The sequence below is a fragment of the Oculina patagonica genome, chromosome 10, assembly GCF_052425735.1.
Source record: "Oculina patagonica isolate OP01 chromosome 10, crgOcupat, whole genome shotgun sequence".
Classification (NCBI taxonomy): Eukaryota; Metazoa; Cnidaria; class Anthozoa; order Scleractinia; family Oculinidae; genus Oculina; species Oculina patagonica.
Window position 1 is genome coordinate 6,594,158 of NC_135767.1, and position 22,045 is coordinate 6,616,202.

The following is a 22,045-nucleotide window of genomic DNA, read 5'->3' on the forward strand; positions in this document are numbered from 1 at the left end:
CATATTGACTTTGTGCTAGGTTATTCTGTATTACTTACTTGGGTGGTGAGTTCCTTATGAAACTCACGTTATGTGAGGGTAGCATATTGACCTCGTGCTGGATTATACTGTCTTATGTGGGTGGTGAGTTCCTTATGGAACTCATCTTATCAGGGAGAAGCATATTGACCTCGTGCTAGATTATTAATTCTTACTTGGGTGGTGAGTTCCTTATGAAACTCAAGTTATCTGAGGGCAGCATATTGATCTAGTGCTGGATTATTCTGTCTTACTAAGAGGTTACTGTTTATACTTTCTAGGGAATTTTCTTGTTAATTTGAATTAATGAATAAACTCGATGGAGAAAGAAAACAGACAACCCTTAAAAAAGCAAGTAATATGAAATTGTTTAAAGTGGGATAAAAGCGAAGGAAATCGGAACACTTTCCTCCGCTCAAAAATAAAGTTTATTTGCCGACAATTATGTTCAAAACGAACTTTTTTCCTCACAAGTTGCTCAAACAGAATTTCACTTTAACTGATTTTGAAAACAACTTTACCAGGTGCGGCCATTGTTCGCGTATTAAAAGTCAGTAAAAGACTAAGCCAGGGAAATAATAAAAACTTCCCCTTTAATTCCCTGCACTGAATGCTTAAACAGTGGCGCTAATTGGTTCAGCGTACGCAAATACCAAAACAAAAGGTAACAAAATAGAAACCGATAAGTTCGTCAATGTAAGACTGGGTTATTGGCCATTTTCATAATACTACATATTTAACAGTATGTGTGTATTTTGGTGAAGTTTTTTGAGTGAGGACACTTTGTGATGCCTGTCACAAAGCGTGCATTTATTGGCGTTCAATCCTAATAAACAAATCTATAAAAACGGAAACGCAGTTAAACTCTCATAAGAACTTTACAAGTGACAACAAGTGATTGAAAAATAAATTCTGGTCTCCCTAATTAACAGAAATCGGTTTTCATAAAAAATCGAAAAAAATATCAGCAAAACTACCGGAAAACAAACAAAAAAAAAAATGAGAGAGAGAGTGAACAAAACTCGACATGTAGATTAAAAAACAACATTACGCCATAACAACAGTATTACGACCGACAAAGTATTAGTTGACACGCAGTTTTGATAAGAAGTCGGTACCACAAAACCAAACCAGAACCGAGCTATCAAGAAATTAATTCTCTAGAATTATGCTTGTGTTATATCAGGATAAAGACACGATTCGCTGGACGAATTTCCTGTCAATTTACCTTGTACAATACACCATATGTTGCAGTTAATTGTTTCGGTTTGTACTCAAAGCAGAAATGATACACATGAGGATAAATTCTTTAGAAAGATAGCTTAAGCCGAGACTGTTCTGAATGAAGTCACTTACGAAGGAAATTACCCACTTTACATGGAAATCTCTTTCCAAAAATACATGGCGAAAACAATTCTCAGGCCGGGAAAATTATAAAATGCAAACATTGACATGCATGAAAGTAAAATAACAAGAAGTTAAGCCATTACATGCAATATTATTTGCGCTGTCGAGCAAGTATCGAGACGGAATTTTGACAAGAAGGAAGTACCACTGATAAAACCAAAGCAGAATCAAGCTATCAAGAAACATTCTCTCAAGCCATTCTTGTGTATCGGTCATGACGGTGAATAATACAGAATCACTCGCCAATTCCTTCAACGAAACCCGGTCAGTGTTTTATTGTACGAAGTCGCTACAACTCATCTGGGACTTAAATAACACAGTTTCGCTTAAGATTGTTCTTGCCGTCACGACCATTGCTTGTCCTGTTACCATTCTGTTAAACCTCTTGGTGATAATAGCAGTGAAGACGAGAACAGAACTGAAAAAGAATTCAAACATCTTGTTGTCTAGTTTAGCTGTAACTGATCTTTTGGTGGGCGTTGTATCCATGCCACTGACTATCACTTTTAAAGCGTTACTTTTGCAGAGAATTTTAGTTGAAGATGTTATCTGTACGATACGTAACGTTGGTGTCTTTGTAATGTACACTGTTTACTTTGCGTCTTTTCTACATTTGCTGCTAATTGCTTGGGAGAGGTACGTGGCTATAGTCAAATGGATGACATACAATGTAATTGGTACAAGAGACCGTTTAAAGAAGTACGTGAGAGTTGCATGGCTCTTCACATTACTAACGATTCCTCCAGTAATTATATTGGAAACCTTTGGCGTCCGTCATAAACTGATATTAGCCGTGGAGATTATACTGTGCATTTTCTGGGTTGCGTGCCTTTTATTTATACTATACTTTTATGTTAAGGTTTATCTCGGAGTGCGAAAGCAGAACCGAACACAAATCCGCCGCACAGTGATTGCTCAGGCAAAAGCGAAACTTGAAACAAAGATTGCTTACAGTACTTTCTGGATAACACTTTTCGTCTGTATCTCGGGCGTTCTGAGCATTCTCTTTAGCCTTTTTTACGCAATATGGCCTTTTTTCCGCGAGGGTTCTATTTTTCAATGGGCACAAACAATGCTTCAGTTAAACTCTCTCTTCAATCCACTGTTGTACTGTTATAGAGACCGCCGCTTAAGGAAAGCTGCACTGGAGCTGTTAAGGTGCAGAAAGCCTCAAAGACACCAGCCAGCAGCTCGCACTGTGCGTCGAACTAGGCGACGTCGCTATTCCGTGGCATCGCAGGATGTTGGAGAGCCTCAAATCGGACAAACACACCCCCGCTTGACAAGATCCGAATCTTGCGGTGCGGTGATTTGTTCGGAAACGGTTCGACGAAGGTCGAGTGAGACAGTGAAAGCAAGACCCAGATCAGCTCCAACGAAGATAGCAAACAATAAGGTCTTCACACAACAGCAAAACAAATTAGTTGTAACAGTTCAGATTGAAAATGCCCCAAGAAAGAAGCGAAATCAGCTTAACACTGAATCACCAAAACAGACCACGAAGCTTGAAAGATCTAGACATGATACCACTCGTAAAATTGTGCGATCATCGTCGCTGAATGAAAACCCCTTTGTCATACTAACAAGCTGTCATCAAAATGCAGCAGAGAAGAATTTCTTGAGATCCAAATCATTGCCAATATTATCATCAAACTTAAACACATTGGACAACAAACTAACTGTTGCTGTGTTGACTAATGTGAAAGAACCTGCGTGGAACAGTTACGAGGAAACGAAACTTTAGTCAGTTGTTACCATGAACGATAAATGAACATTAAATGGACTTAAATTGCGTTCGTGGCTACCCTAACAACCTTAGAGGATTTTTCCTTCTTTGAACAGCAGTAGAATTAAAATAAAATCGACTTTACAAAAAAATGACATGTGTTTCTTTTAGTTGTGTCTTTTTCCGTCTTCGTTAGTTTCTTCTTTTTTAAAAAAGCTGAAACTTGCTCTAACGCATCAAGGAAAACAATCCATCTTTTTTTCATCCACGGTCCTGGATAAAACCAAAACCAATCGTGACTTGGCTTACGCGCATTTCCGCGTTGAGCGCCGTTTTCATATTTTCTTGGCGCCGATTGCATGTTTCCCGCGCTTGGGGTCGATGGCATAAGGTCCGAATAAATTTTACTCGTAAATTCGCGAATTATGCCTGTCGGCAATACTCGTAAAAATCACTCTTTCTGCTGAAAATTCGGCTCGGGATCGAAATTCTGTTCGAATTCTGCTCGGTATAGCTGGCTAATAAGACATTCATTGTGTATAGCAAAATTGTAACTAACTTTAGATATTCTCTCATTTTATTGTGTGTAACAAATCGGTACGCCATTCGTTGGGGTGACATGCTGAGATTATGTTCTGTAAGCGCAGTTTAGAATGGGTTTTCGCTAATGTTATGCAATGCGAGATTCCAGGCATTAGTTATTTTCGATCAACTTATCTCATGTGTTAATGATTTGACAGAGTTCTGCTCAGATTGTTTTTGAAAGTACGGAATTTTCACGGTATATAATGCCCGTTGCCGGCCCAAAATAGTGAATTATGCTCGAAATTTTAACGGGAGAATTTATCGCAGCCAAAGTTGTATGCCGTTTTCTGGTGCTTGTGTTGGCGTTTTCGCTTTAAGCTTTTTTTTATTATAAAATCATCCGGCATTTTAGTAGCAGTTAGATGATTTTCCATTTTGCTGGATACAAAATGATAAAAAAAATCAAACTAGTTACAAATGTTTGTTTTTTTTTAATTTTACCTAAAGATGTGTCTGGAAAATGGCAAAAGAAATGGTAATTAAGTTTTAGGCACATCATTGCGAGAAGAGGAAATTGTTTTTAGTAGTAATTTGTTTTTTGACAAATGAGTCCACATATGGGTCACTGTTTATACTTTTTTAGGGGATTCCATGTCATGTTGAATTAATGAATTACTGGATAAAGGAAAAACGCAACCCTAAAAAGGCGAATAGTATGGAAATTTTTAAAGTGGGCTAATAGCGAAGAGAATCGAAACACTCCCCTCTGCTCAAAAATAAAGTTTATTTGCCGAGAATTATGTTCAAAACGAACTTTTTTCCTCACGTGTTGTTCACACAGAATTTCACTTAGGGAATGTAACTGATTTTGAAAACAACTAAACCAGATGCGGCCATTGTTCGCGTATTAAAAGTCAGTAAACGACTAAGCCAGGCGAATAATTAAAACTTCCCCGCTAATTCACAGCACTAAGTGCTTAAACAGTGGCGCTAATTGGTTCAGCGAACGCAAATAACAAAAGGAAACTGATAAGTGCGTCATATAAGACTGGGTTATTGGCCATTTTCATATTAATTCATATTTTACAGTATATGTGTGTATTTTGGTGAAGTTTTATCAGTGAGGACACTTTGTGATGCCTGCCACAAAGAGTGCATTTATTGGCGTTCAATCCTAATGAACAAATCTTTAAAAAACGGAAACGCAGCTTAACTCTCATAAGAACTTTACAAATGACAACAAGTGATAAGAAAATATATTCTGATCTCCCTAAATTAACAAAAATCTGTTTCCATGAAAAATCGAAAAACGATGTTAGCAAAACTGCCGGAAAACAAAGAAAAAAAAAAGAGAGAGCAAACAAAACTCGACATGTAGATTAAAAAACAACATTACGACATAACAACAGTATTTCGACCTCAAAGTATCAGTTGACACGCAGTTTTGAGAAGAAGTCGATACCACAGAACCAAATTAAACCAGAACCGATCGCGAGCTATCAAGAAATTTATTCTCTAAAATTATGCTTGTGTTATATAGATTAAGACATGATTCGCTGGACGAATTTCCTGGTAATTTACCTTGTACAATACACCATATGTTGCAGTTAATTGCTTCGGTTTGTACTCAAAGCAGAAATGAAACAAGTGAGGATAAATTCTTTGAAAAGTTAGCTCAAACCGAGAATGCCCTGAATGAAGTCACTTATGTACATGGGAAATTACCCACTTTACATGGAAATCTCTTTCCAAAACTACATAGCGAAAACAATTGTCAGGAAAAATTAAAAAATGCAAACATTGACATGCATGAAAGTAAAATAACAAAAGTTAAGTCATAACAAGCAATATTATTTGTGCTGTCGAGCAAGTATCAGGACGAAATTTTGACAAGAAGGAAGCTGTATCATAAGACCAAACCAGAACCAAGCTATCAAGAAACTCATTCTCTCAAGCCATCCTTGTGTATCGATCATGACGATGAATAATACAGAATCACTCGGCGCTAATTCCTTCAACGAAACCAGGTCAGAGTTTTATTGCCCGAAGTCGCCCGATTTCATCTGGGACTTGAATCATACAACCTCTCTTAAGATTATTCTTGCCGTCACGATCATTGCTTGTCCCGTTACCATTCTGTTAAACCTCTTGGTGATAATAGCATTAAAAACGAGAAGAGAATTGCAAAAGAATTCAAACATTCTGCTATCTAGTTTAGCAGTAGCTGATCTTTTGGTGGGCGCTGTATCCATGCCACTGAATATCACTTTAGATGCGTTAGTTCTGCGAAGAATTCTATTTGAAGATATTATCTGTACGATAGATTGTATAGTCTTTGCACTGTATCTTCTTTACGGTGTGTCGTTCTTTCATTTGCTGCTAATTGCTTGGGAGAGGTACGTGGCGATAGTAAAATGGATGGAGTACAACGTTATTGTTACTAAAGACCATTTAAACAAGTATGCAAGAGTTGCATGGCTCTCGGCATTACTAACTTTTGCTCCAGGAATTATTATGGACGCCGTCGGCGTTCGTTATGAACTTACGTTAACCCTCGATGTTCTAGTGAGCATTTTCTGGGTTGTATGTTTTTTCTTGATAATATACTTTTATGTTAAGGTTTATAAGGGAGTGCGAAATCAGAACCAAACGCAAATCCGCTCAGTGAAAGCTCTGATTAAAGCGAAACTTGAAAGAAAGGTTGCTTACACGACTACCTGGCTAACACTTTTCGCCGGTATCTCGGGTGTTCCGGTTGTTGTCGTTAATACATTCGGGGGATTTTGGCCCTTTCTCCGTGTGAGTTCTTTATTTCGATGGGCAGATACAATGCTGTTGTTAAATTCTCTCGTCAATCCACTGTTGTACTGTTATAGAGACCGTCGCTTAAGGAAAGCTGCACTGGAGCTGTTAAGGTGCAGGAAACCTCAAAGAATCCAGCCAGTAAATCGCACTTTGCGTCGAACTAGGCAACGTCGCTATTCCGTGGCATGGCTAGATGTTGAAGAGCTTCAAATCGGACAAAACCGCCCCCGTTTAATAAGATCGGGATCTTGCGATGCTGTGATTTGTTCGGGTATGGTTCGGCGAAGGTCGAGTGAGACAGTGACGGAAAGACCCAGATCAGCTCCATCGAAGATAGCAAACGATAAGGTATTCACAGAACAACACAACAAACTAGTTGTAACAGCTCAGATTGAAAATGCCCCAAGAAAAAGACGCATTCCGCGTAATACTGAATTACCGAAAGATACCACGGAGCTTAAAATATCTCGACATCGCAGGAGTGGTAAAATTGTGCGATCAACATCGCTGAATGAAAACTTCTTCGGTACACTAACAAGCTGTCATCAAAATGTAGCAGAAAAGAATTTATCGAGATCCAAATCATTGCCAATATTAACAACAAACTTAAACACATTGGACAACAAACTAACTGTTGCTGAGTTTGCTAATGACAAAGAATCTGCGTGGAACAGTTACGAGGAAACGAAACTTTAGTCACTTGTTTCCATGAATATTAACTCCATATACTATAGAACCTTTAGTTTATGTCAACGTTCCAATGTTGTTTAAACTACGTTCATAGCTACCCTAACGGCCATAGAGCATTTTTCCTTCTTTGAACAGCAGTAGAATAAAACTAAAATCGACTTTACAAAGAAATGGCATGTGTTTCTTTTAGTTGTGTCTTTTTCTGTCTTCATTAGTTTCTTCTTTTTTAAAAATGGTGAAACTTGCTCATACGCATTAGGGAAAACAACCCATCTTTTTTTCATCCACAGTCCGGGATAAAACCAAAACCAATCGTGACTTGGCTTACGCGCATTTAACCTGCGTTGAGCGCCGGTTTCATATTTTCGCGTTCTTGGCGCCGATTGCATGTTTCCCGCGCTTGGGGGTCGATGGCATTATGTTCGGATAAATTCTGCTCGTAAATTCGCGAATTATGCTTGCCGGCGATACTCAATTCTCGTAAAAAATCACGTTTTCTGCTTTAAATTTAGCTCGGCTTCGAAATATTGTTCGAATTCTGCTCGGTACAGCTGGCTAATTAGACATTGTGTACAGCAAAATTGTAGCTAAGTGTATATATTCACTTATAAACAAAACTGTTAGTAATGAAAACAATTATATTTAATGTTTCTTTGTATGATACCATTCGTTGTGGTGACATACTGAGGTTATGTTCTGTGAGCGCAATTGAGAACGGGTTTTTTGTGCAATGCGAGATTCAAGTCACTAGTTATTTTTGATCAACTTTGAATGTTTAAAATTTTTAACTTATATCTTTTGTGTTAATGATTTTTCAGAGTTCTCCTCAGATTATGCCAGAATTACAGAATTTTCTCGGTATACAGTGCCTGTTGCCCAAAATAATGAATTATGCTCGAACTTTTACCGGCAGAATTTATCACAGCCAAGGTTGTATGCCGTTTTCCCGCGCTTGCGATGGCGCTTGCTGGTATTTTTACCCGGCTTGCTTGGCAATTCGGGTCTCCAGGGTCTAGTTGGTATGAAAACACTTAATCAATTATACCCTATATATTTTGACATTTTCGGACTCGATCGCTGTATTTGTATTTGAATAAAGTATTATTAAAAAGTTTTTCTTTCTAATGTATTTTTGTCTGTTAGACAAAGACACATTTTTACAGTTTTGTGTACGAGACTAACGTCAAAAACAAATTTCTCATGCTATCTGAAGGCTGCATATTGACCTCGCGCTGGATTATTCCCTCTTCCTTGGATGGTGAGTTCCTTATGGAACTCATGTTATCTGAGGGATTCACCTCCTGCTAGATCATTATGTCTTACTTGTGCGGAGAGTTCCTTGTGGAACTCATTTACTTAAAGCAGCATATTGACCTCGTGCTAGATTATTCTGTCTTACTTACTTGGGTGGTGAGGTCCTTATGGAACTCAGGTTATGTGAGGGAAGCGTAGTGTCCTCATGCTGCATTATTCTGTCTTACGTGGGTGGTGAGTTCCTTATAGAACTCATCTTATCTGAGAGAAGCATATTGACCTTGTGCTAGATTATTAATTCTAACTTGGATGGTGAGTTCCTTATGGGACTCATCTTATCTGAAGTTAGCATATTGACAACGTGCTAGATTACTAAGTATTTCTCTGGTAGAGATTTCCTTATGAAAGTCATTTCTTCTGAGAGCAGCATATTGCCCTCCTGCTAAGTTATTCTGTCTTACTTGGGGGGTGTGTTCCTTATGGAACTCATGTTATCTCAGTGCAGCATATTGACCTCCTGATAGGTCATTATGTCTTACTTGGGTGGAGAGTTCCTTACGGAACTCATGTTAACTGAGGGCAGCATATTGACCTCGTGCTAGATTGTATTATCTTACTTATTTGGGAAGTGAGTTCCTGATGGAACTCATGTTATCTGAGGGCAGCATACTGACCTCGTGTTACATTATTCTGTCTTACTTACTTGGGTGGTGAGTTCTTTATGGAACTCACGTTATGTGAAGGAAGCATATTGACCTCATGCTGGATTATTCTGTCTTGCTTATTTGGTTGGTGGTGAGTTCCTTATAGAACTCATCTTATCTGAGAAGAGCATATTGACCTTGTGCTAGATTATTAATTCTTACTTGGGTGGTGAGTTCGTTATGGAACACATATTATCTGAAGGCAGTATATTGACCTCGTGCTGGATTATTCTGTCTTACTTGCCTTGTGAGTTCCTTATTGAACTCATGTTATCTTAGGGCAGCATATTAACCTCGTGCTGGATTATTCTGTCTTACTACTTATTTGAGTGGTGTGTTCCTTATGTAACTCACGTTATGTGAGAGAAGCATATTGACCTTGTGCTAGATTATTAATTCTTACTTGGATGGTGAGTACCTTATGGAACTCATGTTATCTGAAGGCAGCATATTGACATCGTGCTGGATTATTCTGTCTTACTTGACTGGTGCGTTCCTTATGGAACTCTTGTTATCTAAAGGCAGCATATTAACCTCGTGCTGGATTATTCTGTCCTACTTGGGTGGTGAGTTCCTTATGGAACTCTCCTTATCTGAGAGCAGCATATTGACCTCGTGCTAGATTATTAATTCTCACTTTGGTAAGTTCCTTATGTTATCTGAGGTCAGTATATTGACCCCGTGCTAGATTATTCTGTCTTACTTGGCTGGTGAGTTCCTTATGGAACTAATGTTATCTTAGCGCAGCATATTGACCTCGGGGGGGGGGGGGGGGGTTTATTCTGTCGTACTTGGGTGGTGAGTTCCTTATGGAACTCATGTTATCGACATGTTATCTGAGGGCAGCATATTGACTTTGTGTTAGATTATTCTGTCTTACTTCAGGGTGGTGACTTCCTTATGGACTCTATGTTAAATGACGGCAGCATATTGACCTGGTGCTAGATTATTAACCGGGTGCACCCGGTTCATAATCTGGCCGGCATTTTTTTGTAATTTTTTGTCGGTAAATCGTGTCAGACCCACGCAGCCAAGCCGGCTCCTTGGTCATGGTGACGCAAAATTTGATGGTTACTAGCGATCATTCGTTTAACATGAACACTCTGCTCTCTGTTTAGTGTGAAATGTATATTTTTGCGTCATTCGAGTGTTTTACCCGAAGAGAAGACTGAATAATCACATTGCAAAACCGAAAACCGCTTGGACATGTCCAAGGTATTTAAAATGAAGCCACTACGTCAGACCCACGCGATCGCTCGCCTGTAGCTATAAATAATCATTCACTTATTTTAAAAATATTTACGAATATTCAGCGCTCCGTTTTGTGTAAAATATTTATTTTTGTGTTATTGAAGGGTTTGGCTCGGAGCGAGTGTAAGTCGTACAATAGACCATATTCGTATTCTCGGTATTGGACTGGAACTAGCTTGCAATGGAGGCTGATGCGGGGGAATATCATAGAAAAGAGCTTCATGTCATTTGCATTTGAAAAGATTACCCGCATTAGCCCGCATTGCAAGCTAGTTCCAGTCTAATACCGGGAATACGAATATGGTCTATTTACTGGGAACGTGCTGAATATTGCAAAACAACGACTGATATTCTACTTTTTGTTTTGAGTTTATTTTGGGAATCGAAACGAAATTTCAAGCTCAACAAGAATGTGTCAAACATTAACTGCTCGGTTATAAACTTGATTAAATTTCCGCTCGTAACAGATTGACCAATCAACAGCGTCTTTCATTGTTGCAACCGAACGTGAAACCGGTATGTCCAGTTGAAACTGGACTGACTCATCCACGTCGCGGGATGTTCGGCAAATCAAAGGAATTCAGGAAGCCGTTAGCAGAGTCTTATTCCTCCTAGGAAAATTGAAGAAAATTCTGCTTGCAGGGTACCACAACACATGTGGGCGAAAAAGAACACTATCGACGAAAGACATTTGTTACTGTTAGGTGCAGCCACTGTGGGCGTATAAAAAGTAAAAATCTGAGAAAAAAAAATAAATTTCCTGTCAATTCACTTCACACAATGCTAAAAACGGCGCTAATTGCTACAAAGTATGCTTAAAAAAGAACAAAAAGCTATACAACGGACAAGAAATTTTAAGGAAACTACTCCCAAAAGAATCTTCACACTGATGAAATGTCTGACGTCAAGAGAGTAGGAAATTAACGATTGATTTCTTTATTCAATCACCGAGTTTTTGCCATTCGGTTTGCAAAAGCATCTAAAACAAGAGCTCTTAGAGCTTACAACTGCGCTGGTCTCGTGAGCACTTTAGGGGAGCCATGTGGGGTGAACAAAAATGCACCCCCCCCCTCCCCTTATCCCCTTTACATGCGTCGAACACTGTTGCGACTGACAAACAAGATGGTAAGAAAACACTTTGCGTGACATTTCATGGTTGACTAGTTCCATCCGAAATTAAACATTTTTCTTATATGCTAATGGTGGCCAAATTTAATTCCCACGATCCTGATCCGTGAAACAAAAAAATATTTTAAATCAGCATCCAGTGTTGTCTTGAATTACCGTTTAAAGATTGAATAACCAGCTCCGAAAATGGAATATTGGAGTAAATAAGAAAATCAAATTTGAGAAGAACACTAGACCTGTGTTTTGCTGAATGGAAATTCCCTGGGGAATTAATTTATCAATGACGTAACCCTTGCAAGTCAGGGCATGCTTGTCTCAGTGGTTTTCCATCAGATTTCAGAAATCCTATAGATGACACAGTTCCAAAAATAAATAACGCTAAAAAGTCGAATAATTCACACTTAACATGCTAAGTTTAGACCAGAGGATTTGGTTAGTTTCCGTTTGTAGCAGATTTAAACCATTTCAGAGCATTGCGTGATTCTTGCCGATCAGTGCCTTGTGAAAGTAAAAATTTGTTAACGCCAGCACATTCCAGGACACAAACCTAATGTAAATAAATGTAAATTCTTGCCCGCTAAAGCGTATTTATTTAAAGCGTGAAATTTTAGTATTTTCTTTGATTCAAACGCCTCAAAATACTTCACACTGAATTTTGTAAGTAAAGATTAATGGATTCGCAAAGATTTGAAAGGTAGCTGATAATAGCTTTGAAAAACTACGTGACTCGAGGTCTAGCCGATCGAAAGTAAAACTTGTCATGTCAGCACATTCTTTTACACCAACGTAATGTATTTATTCACAGATTCTGGCCCGCTGAAATATATTTTTCTTTCGACGCATGAAAATTTAGAATTTCCTTTGAATAAAACGCTTCAAAATCGAATATTTCACACTAAACATTCTTTGTAAAGACAAAAAATAAGAAAATGTTTCCATTTGTTACTGATTTGTAGCTTCTAAACATCGCGTGACATGAGCCTGACCGAGTGGAGGTTTGGTACAGGTCACCGACAAAACGAAAAATAACAAGAGCTCTTAGAGCTTACAACTGCGCTGGTCTCGTGAGCACTTTAGGGGAGCCATGTGGGGGGAACAAAAAATGCACCCCCCCCCCCCCTTATCCCCTTCACCCGCGACGAACAATGTTGCGACTAACAAACAAGATGGTAAGAAAACACATTGCGTGACATTTCATGGTTGACTAGTTCCACCCAAAATTAAATATTTTCCTTATATGCTAGTGGTGGCCAAATTTAATTCCCACGATCCTGATCCGTGAAACAAAAAAATCTTTTAAATCAGCATCCAGTGTTGTCTTGAATTACCGTTTAAAGATTGAATAACCAGCTCCGAAAATGGAATATTGGAGCAAATAATTAAATCAAATTTGAGAAGAACACTAGACCTGTGTTTTGCTGAATGGGAATTCCCCGGGGAATTAATTTACCAATGACGTAATCCTTGCAAGTCAGGGCATGTTTGTCTCAGTGGTCTTCCTTCAGATTTCAAAAATCCGTAGATTACACAGCTCCAAAAATACGTAAAGCTAAAAAGTCGAACATTTTAAACTTAACATGCTAGGTTAGTTTCCATTTGTAGCAGTTAAGCTTTCAGAGCATTGCGTGATTCTTGCCGATCGGTGCCTTGTGAAAGTAGAAATTTGCTAACGCTAGCACATTCCAGGACACAGACGTAATGTAAATAAATGTAAATTCTTGCTCGCTAAAGCATCAAATTTTAGTATTTTCTTTGATTCAAACGCTTCAAAATACTTCACAGTTTTAAGTAAAGACCAAAGGATTCGCAAAGATTTCAAAGGTGGCTGAATAGCTTTGAAAAATTACGTGACTCGAGCCGATCGAAAGTGAAACTTGTCATGTCAGCACATTCTTTGACACCAACGTAATGGCATTTATTTACAGATTCTGGCCCACTGAATTATATTTCTCTTTGAAAACTAAACCAATGACAATGTTTTGTAGTTTCTATACTGTTAGTATTATTTTTGCCCTTATTTTGGTTTTCGTATTACAATAGGCGGTTGTAAAAATGCAGCGACTGACAAACTTTGTGTGACATTTCATGGTTGACTTGTTCCAGCCGCGATTAATAATTTTTCATATATGTAAATTCTGGCCGAATTCCCATGCGCGGACGCTGAAGCTGTTTTTAGCACAGAGGGTAATTTCCCTGGCATACCGAATGACGTAAGCGGTACAGGGCATGTTTGTGAAGGGAATTTTTCTTCATATCTCTAAAATCCTTCAACGACACAGCCAAAAAATAGATTACGCAATAAATTTGTTTAGTAAAGACCAAAGGATTCGCAAAGATTTGAAAGGTAGCTTAAAATAGCTTTAAAACATTACGTGACTCGAGGTCTAGCCGATCGAAAGTGAAACTTGTCATGTCAGCACATTCTTTGACACCAACGTAATGGCATTTATTTACAGATTCTGGCCCACTGAATTATATTTCTCTTTGAAAGCGTGGAAATTTAGTATTTTCCATGAGTCAAATGCTTTAAAGTCGAACATCTCACACAAAACATTCTTTGTAAAGACAAAAATAAGAAAAAAATTTCCATTTGTTACTGATTTGTAGCTTCTAAACATCGCGTGATTCAAGCTCGACCGAGTGGAGGTCTGGGTCTGGTCACCGACAAAACGAAAAAAAACAAGAAGCTCTTAGACCTTAAAACTGCGCTGGTCACGTGACCACCCTAGGGGTAGCTATGCGGGGAGCATAAAAAATGCACCCCACCCCCTTATATCCCCTTTATCTGCGTCAAACAATAGTGCGACTGACAAGCATAATGGTGAGAAAACACCTTGTGGGACATTTCATGATTGACTAGTTCCATCCGCAATTAAATAGTTTTCTTATATGCTAATGCTGGCCAAATCTAATTTCCACGATCCTGATCCTTGAAACCAAAAAATCGCTTATCGGGACGACGGGATTTTTCGGGCGAAAGTTTACAACAACTGCCCCTGGGTCTCCTCCGAGGATGAACTTTACAATTGATAAGTACGTCTGGCTTCACGCCAGGAACGTAAGTATCCGTGAGAATTTCGACAGTATTCTCCATTTGCATAAAACTGAAAACTGGCCCAATGACAATGTTTCGCAGTTTCTATACTGTTCGTATTATTTTTGAACATCTTTCACAGTTCAAAATTTTGCCCCTCTTTCGGTTTTCGTATAACAATAGGCGGTTGTAAAAATGCAGCGACTGACAAACTTTGTGTGACATTTCATGGTTGACTTGTTCCAGCCGCGATTAATTAATTCTCTTATATGCAAATTCTGACCGAATTCCCACGCGCGGACTCTGAGGCTGTTTTTAGCACAGAGGGTATTTCCCTACCATACCGAATTACGTAAGTGGTATAAGTCAGGGCATGTTTGTGAAGGGAATTTCTCTTCATATCTCTAAAATCCTTTCAATGACACAGGCAAAAAAAATAGATTACTCTTAAAAGAGAAATACTTTGCAATAAATTTGTTTAGTAAAGACCAAAGGATTTGCAAAGATTTTAAAGTAGCTGATAATACCTTAAAAACATTACGTGACACGAGGTCTAGACGATCGAAACTGAAACTTGTCATGTCAGCACATTCTTTTCCACCATCGTAATGGTATTTATTCATAGATTCTGGCCCGCTAAATTATATTTCTCTTTGAAAGCGTGGAAATTTAGTATTTTTCATGAACCAAACGCTTCAAAATCGAATAGTTCACACTAAGCATACTTTATAAAGACAAAAAAGAGAAAAAATTTCCATTTGTTACTGATTTGTAGCTTCTAAACATCGCGTGATTTCAAGCTCGACCGAGTGGAGGTCTGGGTCTGGTCACCGACAAAACGAAAAAAAACAAGAAGCTCTTAGAGCTTAAAACTGCGCTGGTCACGTGACCACCCTAGGGGTAGCTATGCGGGAAGCATAAAAAATGCACCCCCACCCCCTTATGTCCCCTTTATCTGCGTGAAACAATAGTGCGACTGACAAGCAAAATGGTAAGAAAACACCTTGTGTGACATTTCATGGTTGACTAGTTCCATCCGCAATTAAATAGTTTTCTTATATGCTAATGCTGGCCAAATTTAATTCCCACGATCCTGATCCGTGAAATCAAAAAATCGCTTATCGGGACAACGGGATTTTTCGGGCGAAAGTTTACAACAACTGCCCCTGGGTCTCCTCCGAGGATGAACTTTACAATTGATAAGTACGTCTGGCTTCACGCCAGGAACGTAAGTATCCGTGAGAATTTCGACAGTATTCCCTATTTGCATAAAACTGAAAACTGGCCCAATGACAATGTTTCGCAGTTTCTATACTGTTCGTATTATTTTTGAACATCTTAAACAGTTCAAAATTTTGCCCCTCTTTCGGTTTTCGTATTACAATAGGCGGTTGTAAAAATGCAGCGACTGACAAACTTTGTGTGACATTTCATGGTTGACTTGTTCCAGCCGCGATTAATTAATTCTCTTATATGCAAATTCTGGCCGAATTCCCACGCGCGGACTCTGAGGCTGTTTTTAGCACAGAGGGTATTTCCCTACCATACCGAATTACGTAAGCGGTACAGGTCAGGGCATGTTTGTGAAGGGAATTTTTCTTCATATCTCTAAAATCCTTTTAATGACACAGGCAAAAAAAAAATTACTCTTAAATGAGAAATACTTCGCAATAAATTTGTTTAGTAAAGACCAAAAGATTTGCAAAGATTTTAAAAGTAGCTGATAATACCTTAAAAACATTACGTGACTCGAGGTCTAGCCGATCGAAAGTGAAACTTGTCATGTCAGCACATTCTTTTACACCATCGTAATGGTATTTATTCATAGATTCTGGCCCGCTAAATTATATTTCTTTTTGAAAGCGTGGAAATTTAGTATTTTCCATGAACCAAACGCTTCAAAATCGAATAGTTCACACTAAGCATACTTTATAAAGACAAAAAAGAGAAAATGTTTCCATTTGTTACTGATTTGTAGTTTCTAAACATCGCGTGATTTCAAGCTCGACCGAGTGGAGGTCTGGGTCTGGTCACCGACAAAACGAAAAAAAAAAATAATAATAATAATAATAAACCGCGTGCAGAACAAGAACTGCGCAGCGCAGTTAATAAACCGCGTGCAGAGCAAGAACTGCGCAGCGCAGTTAATAATAAACCCCGTGCAGAGCAAGAACTGCGCAGCGCAGTTAACAACTGTTAGCAAAGATACCGGCAAATTAAAGAAATAAGTTCGACAAGTAGATTGAAAAATTACATTACGCCATTAGCAATCGCGTTTTTATTCTCGGCGAAGCAAGTGTCGTGAGGCAGTTTTGACAATAATACAGAAAAGAAAAGAACTATACAACTAAGTGACGAGACTTCTATGGGGAAGTCGAGGAACTACCCACAAAAGGATATTCTCACTGAAAGAAAGCTTGATTTCAAATGAGTAGGAAATTAATTCTGGTCTCTGGAAATCTGCAGTTTGCTACCAGAAAACGAAAAAAAAAGAGAAAAACAACATTACGCCATTAGCAACAGTATTTTATGTGTTAAGGAGTTTTGACAAGACGAAACATAAACCAGACCTGAGCTATCAAGAATCTAATTCTCTGGAGTCATCTTATCAATAACGAGGTCCGCTGTATCGATCATGACGGTGAATAATACAGAATCACTCGCCAACTCCTTCAACGAAACCAGGTCAGTGTTTTATTGCCCGAAGTCGCCACAATTCATCTGGGATTTAAATCACACAGCTTCTCTTAAGATTATTCTTTCCGTCACAACAATTGCTTGCCCGTTTACAATTCTGTTAAACCTCTTGGTGATAATAGCATTGAAGACGAGCAGAGAATTAAAAAAGAATTCAAACATTCTGCTGTCTAGTTTAGGAGTAGCTGATCTTTTGGTGGGCGCTGTATCGATGCCACTGACCATCACCTTAGATGCGCTAGTTCTGCAAAGAATTCTATTTGAAGATATTATCTGTACGATACATGGCATAGTCTTTGTAGTTCTGTATACTCTTTACTTTGTGTCATTTTTTCATTTGCTGATAATTTCTTGGGAGAGGTACGTGGCGCTTGCAAAATGGATGAAGTACAAGGTTATTGTTACTAAAGACCGTTTAAACAAGTATGCAAGAGTTGCATGGCTCTCGGGATTACTAACGATTGTTCCAGGAACTATAATGGAAGCCACTGGCGTCCGTTATGAACTTTTGTTAGCCGTTGATGTTTTTGTGAGCATTTTCTGGGTTGTATGCTTTTTATTTATAACATACTTTTACGTCAAGGTTTATAAGGGAATGCGAAAGCAGAACCGAACGCAAATCCACTCAGTGAATGCTCTGGTCAAAGCAAAGCTGGAAACAAATATTGCTTACACAACTTTCTGGCTAACATTTTTCGTCGGTATCTCGGGTGTTCCCGCCGTTGTCGTTTATCTATTCGGGGAAATTTCGCCCTTTCTCCGTGAGAGTTCCATATTTCGATGGGCAGATACAATGCTGCAGTTAAACTCTCTCGTCAATCCACTGTTGTACTTTTATAGAAACCGCCGCTTAAGGAAGGCTGCACTGGAGCTGTTAAGGTGCAAAAAGCCTCAAAGACACCAGGCAGTACCTCGCACTGTGCGTCGAACTAGGCGACGTCGCTATTCCGAGGCATCGCTAGATGTTGTCGAGCTTCAAATCGGACAAAAACGCCCCCGCTTGATAAGATCAGACTCTTGCGGTGCTGTGATGTGTTCGGATACGGTTCGGCGAAGGTCGAATGACACAGTCAAGAAAAGACCCAGATCAGCTCCATCGAAGTTAGTAAACGATAAGATCTTCACGCAACAACGCAACAAAGTAGTTGTAACATTTCAGATTGAAAATGCCCCAAGAAAAAGACAAATTCAGCGTAACACTGAATTACCAAAACAGACCACAGAGCTTAAAAGATCTGTACATGATACCACTTGTAAAATTGTGCGATCATCGTCGCTGAATGAAAACCCCTTTGTCACACTAACAAACTGTCATCAAAATGCAGCAGAGAAGAGCTTCTCGAGATCCAGGTCATTGCCAATATTATCAACAAACCTACACACATTGCACAACAAACTAACTGTTGTTGAGTTGACTAATGACAAAGAACCTGCGTGGAACAGTTACGAGGAAACGAAACTTTAGTCACTTGTTTCCATGAATATTAACTCCATATACTATAGAACATTTAGTTTATGTCAACGTTCTAATGTTGTTTAAATTACGTTCATAGCTACCCTAACGGCCATAGAGCATTTTTCCTTCTTTGAACAGCAGTAGAATTAAAATAAAATCGACTTTACAAAGAAATGACATGTGTTTCTTTTAGTTGTGTCTTTTTCTGTCTCTAGTAGTTTCTTCTTTTTTAAAAAGCTGAAACTTGCTTTAAGGCATCAAGGAAAACAACCCATCTTTTTTTCATCCAGTCCGGGATAAAACCAAAACCAATCGAGACTTGGCTTACGTGCATTTTCCGCGTTGAGCGCCGGTTTCATATTTTCGCGTTCTTGGCGCCGATTGCATGTTTCCCGCGCTTGGGGTCGATGGCATTATGTTCGGATAAATTCTGCTCGTAAATTCGCGAATTATGCTTGCCGGCCATACTCGTAAAAATCACGTTTTCTGCTTCAAATTCACGGCTCGGCATCGAAATATTGTTCGAATTCCGCTCGGTACAGCTGGCTAATTAGACATTGTGTACAGCAAAATTGTGGCTAAGTGTATATATTCACTTATAAACAAAACTGTTAGTAATAAAAGCAATCATATTTAATGTTTCTTTGTATGATACCATTCGTTGTGGTGACATACTGAGATTATGTTCTGTGAGCGCAGTTGAGAACGGGTTTTTAGTGCTATGCGAGATTCGAGTCACTAGTTATTTTTAATCAACTTTGAACGGTTAAAATTTTTAACGTATATCTTTTGTGTTAATGATTTTTCAGAGTTCTCCTCAGATTCTGCCAGAATTGCAGAATTTTCTCGGTATACAGTGCCCTTTGCCCAAAATAGTGAATTACGCTCGAAATTTTACCGGTAGAATTTATCACAGCCAAGGTTATATGCCGTTTTCCCGCGCTTGCGATGGCGCTTGCTAGTATTTTTACCTTTTTTGACAGCGGTTGCGTATTTACGGACGTGGAGAAATTTTTACCAAAAACGAATTCGGGTCTCCAGGGTCTAGTTGGCATGAAAACCTCAATCAATTATACCCTATATATTTTGAAATTTTCGGATGCAATCGCTGTATTTGTATTTGAATAAAGTATTATTAAAAAGTTTTTCTTCCTAATATTATAATAATGTTTTTCTCATGTTATCTGAAGGCAGCGTATTGACCTCGTGCTGGATTATTTCCTCTTCCTTGGATAGTGAGTTCCTTATGGAACTCATCTTATCTGAGGGCAGCATATTCACCCCCTGCTACATCTATTACGTCTTACTTGGGTGGAGAGTTCCTTGTGGAACTCATGTTATCTGAGGGCAGCATATTGACCTCGTGCTAGATTATTCTGTCTTACTTGGGAGGTGAGTTCCTTATGGAACTCATCTTATCTGAGAGAAGCATATTGACCTTGTGCTAGATTATTAATTCTTACTTGGGAGGTGAGTTCCTTATGGAACTCATCTTATCTGAAGGTAGCATATTGACCTCGTGATAGATTATTATGTATTTCCTTAATGGAGATTTCCTTATGGAAGTCATTTCATCTGAGGGCAGCATATTGCCCTCCTGCTAAGTTATTCTGTCTTACTTGGGTGGTAGGTTCCTTATGGAACTCATGTTATCTCAGGGCAGCATATTCACTTCCCGCTAGATCATTATGTCTTACTTGGGTGGAGAGTTCCTTGTGGAACTCATGTTATCTGAGGGCAGCATATTGACCTCGTGCTAGATGTTTCTGTCTTACTTACTTGGGTGGTGAGTTCCTTATGTAACTCACGTTATGTGAAGAAAGCATTTGACCTCGTGCTGGATCATTATGTCTTACGTGGGTTTTGAGTTCCTTATGGAACTCATCTTATCTGAGAGAAGCATATTGACCTTGTGCTAGATTATTTATTCTTACTTGGGTGGTGAGTTCCTTATGGAACACATGTTATCTGCTTAAGGCAGCATATTGACCTCTTGCTGGATTATTGTCTTTCTTGGCTGCTGAGTTCCTTATGGAACTCATGCTATCTTAGGGCAGCATATTAACCTCGTATTGGATTATTCTGTCTTACTAAGCGGTGAGTTTCTTATGAAACTCATGTCATCTTAGAATAGCATATTGACCTCGTGCTGGAATATTCTGTCTTACTTGGTTGGTGAGTTCCTTATGGAACTCACGTTATCTTAGGGCAGCATATTAACCTCGTGCTGGATTATTCTGTCTTACTTGGCTGGTGAGTTAGTGCAGCATCTTGTAGCATATTGACCCCGTGCTACGCGACTTCTTAAATGCCGCCGATAGCTGTGCTTTTCGAGCAGAATAGCAGTTAAACTTCAAGAACTTGTTTTCTAGGCTTCTTTAATTTTTACCGAAATCAATTTATCCCTTTCAAGTGGTTTGAGTGTATTTTATTCAAGATTCGGAACAAAATCAATATTTGCAATCCCAAGCAGGAATTTGTTTATGCATGTGGATAAAAAACTCATGTTAACTGAGGGCAGCATATTGACCTCATGGTGACCTCATGCTAGATTATTCTGTCTTACTTGGGTGGTGAGTTTCTTATGGAACTCATGTTATTTGAGGACGGCATAGAAACCTACCGCTAGATTATTATATCTTACTTGGGTGGTGATTCCTTATGGAAATCACGTTATTTGAGAGAGCATATTGTTCGAGCTGGATTATTCTGTCTTACTTTCTTAGGTTGTGAGTTCGTTATGAAACTTATGTTAACTGAGGGCAATGTTGACCTCGTGCTAGTTCATGATTCTGTCTTACTTGGGTGGTGAGTTGCTACAAATAGAGAAACGTCCAAAACCAGCCAAGAATACAATTACATTACCCGATCTAAATTTGCATAAAAACCAGACATTCTATTTACTAGACTGTTGAACTAAGCCGCATGGTCAAATTTCCGCTCTTAACAGATTCGCCAATCAACAACGTTCTTCATTGTTTTAACCGAAAATCAAACCGGTATGTGCTGCACGAAACTGGCCTGACTCATCCATATCGCGGGATGATCGGCAAATCAAAGGACTTCAAGGAGCCGTTAACATAGTCTTATTTCTCTTCCCTCTTTTCTAGAAAGATCGAAAAAAACTCTGCTGGCAGGGTACCACAACACATATGGGTGAAAAAGAACCCTATCGTGGAAAGATATCTGTTTCAAAGGAGTGACTGTTACATGCAGCCACTGTAGGCGAATAGAAACTAAAAATCTGAGAAAAAAAAGAACTTTCCTGTCAATTCACTCCACATAATGCTAAAAAACGGCGCTAATTGCTGCAACGTATGCTTAAAAAAAGAACAAAAACCAAAAGAACA